We start from the raw sequence: 4,973 nt of genomic DNA, 5'->3' as shown, positions 1-4,973 counted from the left end.
ACAAAGGGGGGCACGAAGCAATGAAAATGACACCAGTCAAAATGAACCACAAAAAGGAGAATAACAGAAACTAACAAGGAATAAAAAGTGAAGAAAAAAAGCAAGAAGGCAAAATTAGCCTAGAAATAATATATATGCTATTATAATGTAGTATATATATGTGTGTGTGTATGTGCAAGGAAGAAAAGAAACAAGGAGCACGACGCAATGAGAAAGACAAATGACACCTCACCAAAAGAACAACGCAAAAAGTGAAAATAAAAACAAATAAAAATCAGCGAGGAGGAAAAGACGAGAAAAAGCGAACAAAGGAAGAAGACAAGGGGGACCAAGACTAGAAAGTACAAGAAGGGGGAGGCTGAGGCGGAGAACAAAAAAGGGGGGGGGGGGGGGGGGTGGTGGTTTAGAGCCACGACATAAAGGAAAGCATACACAAGAGGCAAAGGAGCGAGCAAGACCAGGGAAGAGGAGAGGAGAAAGGACAGGGAGGGGGGACGCTCAAGGGCAGCGATGACTAACCAACGAACTTAATAATGGTTGCCAAGACTGGCTCAAGGGCCAACCATCCTCTCGATTGAGATTAAGGGGATGGTGGTGAATTTCAATGGCTTCCATTAACTTCCTCTTGAAGTAGTTATCTTCCTTGACAAGGATTTGGGTGCTCTCGAGACAAATGTGGTGTTTGGTTGCAGATGAGTGCTCTGCTAGAGCAGATTTTTGGACTCTTTCATGTTTGATGTCTGCACCATGCTCCCTAATTCTAGTTTGGAATGAGCGACCTGTTTCTCCTATGTAGGCTACACCACAAGAGCAAACAATCTTGTAGACTCCTGAGTTTAGAAGAGCATCCTTGGAGTCCTTAAGAGGGGGAACATAGTTACGGATCCTGGATAGGGGGTTGAAGGTAACCCTGAGGCCCTTTTTGGACAAGATTTTGGCAATCTTTTGGGATATACCATCAACGAAAGGAAGGGCCACACTCAAGGGAGGAGGAGACAAAAGAGGTTTCCGGTTGGCACTGGTGAGAAGGAAAGATTTGGCTTGGTTAAGCGCCTTAGAAATTTGCCTATGAGAGTAACCATTAAGCTTGAAGACTTGGTGGAGATGGGTCAGCTCCTGGTTCAAGTTGTCATCATCGCAAATTCTCAGGGCTCTAAGAGAAAGGGTCTTGAGGATGCCAACCTTTTGGCTGGGGTGATGGTGAGATGAAGAGTGGAGGTATAGATCAGTGTGCGTGGCCTTGCGATACACACAACGACCGAGGGTTCCATCTGCCTTCTTGATGAGAAGAACATCGAGGAAAGGTAACTGGTTGTTAGACTCAAGTTCCATCGTGAAGGAGATGTTGGTGGATAAGTTGTTGATGTGCTGGTGGAACTCCACTAGCTTGTCCTGACCATGTGGGCAACACACATTTGTGTCATCCACATATCGCTTCCACCATTTGGGTTTAAGGGGGTAAGAGTGGAGGGCCACCTCTTCAAAATGCTCCATATAAAGGTTGGCGATGACTAGGGACAGGGGAGAGCCCATAGCCACACCGTCTACTTGCTCATAGAAGATGCCTTGGAAGGAGAAGAAAGTAGACCTCAAACATAAATCCACTAAGGAAGCGATTTCCTCACCCATCTTCTCCTTGATGATGTCGATAGAGTCCGGAATGAGCACCTTGGTGAAGAGAGAAACCACATCAAAACTCACCAAGATGTCATTTTTCTCCATCCTGACGTCCTTGGAAAATTGGACGAAGTGGCTAGAATCCTTGACAAAGGTGTTAGAATTTCCCACCAATGGGGAGATGATCTTGGCAAGATGAGATGCCAACCCATAGGTTGGCGACCCAATGGTGTCAACAATGGGTCGAAGCGGGATGCCATCTTTATGAATTTTCGGAACCCCATAGATGCGAGGAGTTACTTCTTTAGATGGCCACAATTTTTTCTTTGTGGTCTCATCAAAGGAGGAATTGGATATGGCGGCCTTGACAAGCTTGAGAATCTTCAAACACGGGTTACGAGGAAGGATTCTGTAGCTATTCGAGTCAGAGAGCAAAACCCCCATCTTGGTGACATAATCATGTCTGTTCATGATGACAGTGGCATTACCTTTGTCAGCCTTGGTAATGACAATATCGTTGTTGGCAACTAAATGCTTGAAGGCACACAACTCAGCTTTAGGGAAGTTGAGTCTGGGCGGTTTGGCACGCCTGAGGGTGACAGCACAGTCCTGTCTGACCTCTTCCGCCAAATCAGAGGAGAGGGAGCGAATAGCCTGCTCGATCTCAACCAAAAAATTTATGTGAGGAATAGATCGAGGAGCACAGGCAAAGTTGAGACCACGTTTCAAAAAATTAAAGGAAAGACGGTCAATAATGGCATGAGATAAGTTGACTACAAGTTTATTTTCCCAATCGAGCACTAAGTGGTGGGAAAGAGAAGGGAAATCGGAACGGTCACTAATAGGGTTAGCAATAAGGTTCAAGGGATGATCCACATGATTGGCGGCAGCTGGGAGAGCATTAGAGCCACTAGGAAGATGGAGAGACTCCCACTCCGACGTCGCCATAGTGGTGGATGAAGGAGCAGAATCCAAGATGTCCCAGGAGGGAGCTTGCACGTTGGACCCCGGCTCACTCTTATTAATGGTGACAGGAAAAGCAATTAAAGAGGGAGGGGCATGATGGGAAGCATCAACAACCGCATTAGAGAGCTGAATACCAACAACCCGACCAAGAATGCTGGACGAAGGGGCAGAAACAGAGTTAAACAAGCAAGAGGCCCGCACGCTGGACAACGGCTCATTGATATTCAGGGTGACAAGACTAGCATTTAACGCGCGAGGGGCTCGATGGGCTGCATCACCCAAGATGGAGCCGTTAGGAGAAGATGACCGTTGGGCCGAGTCACCGATGAGGCAAGATGCAGGTCGAGCCTGGAGCTCTAGCTTGGGTAGCTCATCGCGGACTAGAGGAACAGCCAAACAGAACACACGAAGAGAGGGTCGATCTGCTACATCCACTGCGTGATGGTTTGTACGAGGCGGGGAAGGCCAAACAACAGAATCTTGGCTCGTGGTGGACAGCGTTGGAACAACCAAAGCATCAACTGTGGTGATACTACTTGAAAAACCGTTGGCAGAGGGTGAATGTCCTGCCCGAGAGGAGGAGTGCTGCAGGGTTTGTTGAACAGTGAAAGGTAGTGACAAAGAAGCCCGATGCCCACCACGCGATTGCCTGAGAAGAGAACAAAACTTAGACTTCTGTCTTTGGATGCAAATAGCTTGACGCCCCACGGCACGAAGGAAAGAAGAGGTATCTAACCGCACCCATAGGTCAGGGCGCAGCAGGGTGGCCAACTCAAGATGGAGGGGCATCAACCTTGCATTGAGATAGTTGATGGTTCTTCTGGTGGATTAGATGACTGATCTGAGGAGGGAGAGGCCTGCTCGCAGAAAAATATGCTTGGTATGCACGCTCCAAAGGTGGTGGCTAATTTTTACAAAACAAGGAATCAACTAAAAATCTCTACAACGCTTCAGGAAGGCCAGATCTGCAATTTTCTTCATAACTCTGATTCTTAGCATCTCTAGTTGCTTGGATTTGTAGTATAGTTCCCTCCCATGAAGGGTATCAATCAATCTGAATAGATTTCCACAATCCATTAGACTTTTTTGACAATTTGCTTCTGGATTTGATTGTGTTTGTTATTTTTTTAGCATCAACGTTTCGGATCACACTCTGTGATCCATCATCAGGATGAGAGAATGCAAGAATGAAAAAATGTGAGCTGATCCAGCTAGTGCAGGGGATAATAAAGGGAGAAGGTAGGCAGAAAGTGAGGTGGACAGAAAAAAAAAAAGCTTGAGGGTAGGACCACGGGAGAGAGAAAGAAGAAGAAGCATAGAAAACAAGGGGTACAAAAATGACAAAACCCAAAGGAAAATAGAGATAAAATTAAAAGAACTTAATAGAGAGTAAGCGAAGGAGTCTTCCAAGTAATGAATTAGAGAAAGTAAATAGTAAAAAACAAAGCAATCTAGAGGCAAAAGCAAGAAAAAGAAAAGCGCTAAAAAAGACAGGAGATATAATAAATATATGCATGCGTATATGAATGTATAAATATAAATACTATTAAAGGAAATTAATACTAAATACTGGAACAAATATGACCTAATAAAAACGAAATAAATAAACAATAAATAAGACAACTATTGAGGTAAAAAAAAATATATATATATATATATATATATATATAATAAAAATTTAAAAAAAAAAAAAAAATTAATAAATTAATTAATTAATTAAAAATACTATATATTAATCTATAATCGCTGCCATGAAAAAACAAAATCCAAAAAAATAAACACAGAAAATAAAAATAAAAGCAAAAAAATAACAAAGAACGCAATAACTAAAAAATAAAAATAAGAAATAAAAATAAAAGATAAAAAAGGATTATAGCTATAAAATATTATTAAAACTATATATTAATACTAAAGCTATAATAAAGATATATATATATATATACATATATATATACATATATATATACATATATATATACATATATATATATATAGATATATGTATATATATATATATATGTATATATATATATATAGATATATATATATATGTATAAATAAATATATAGCATAGTATTACTCTATATATAATAGTAATACTATATTAATAGATAACAAAGTATAAAATATATATAAACAAAGGGGGGCACGAAGCAATGAAAATGACACCAGTCAAAATGAACCACAAAAAGGAGAATAACAGAAACTAACAAGGAATAAAAAGTGAAGAAAAAAAGCAAGAAGGCAAAATTAGCCTAGAAATAATATATATGCTATTATAATGTAGTATATATATGTGTGTGTGTGTATGTGCAAGGAAGAAAAGAAACAAGGAGCACGACGCAATGAGAAAGACAAAGGACACCTCACCAAAAGAACAACGCAAAAAG

This window comes from Cupressus sempervirens, chromosome 3 (genome assembly GCF_028749045.1).
Source record: "Cupressus sempervirens isolate cs-2001-9-10 chromosome 3, ASM2874904v1, whole genome shotgun sequence".
Classification (NCBI taxonomy): domain Eukaryota; kingdom Viridiplantae; phylum Streptophyta; class Pinopsida; order Cupressales; family Cupressaceae; genus Cupressus; species Cupressus sempervirens.
The sequence above is the reverse complement of the archived record's forward strand: the minus strand, read 5'-3'. Positions refer to the sequence as shown.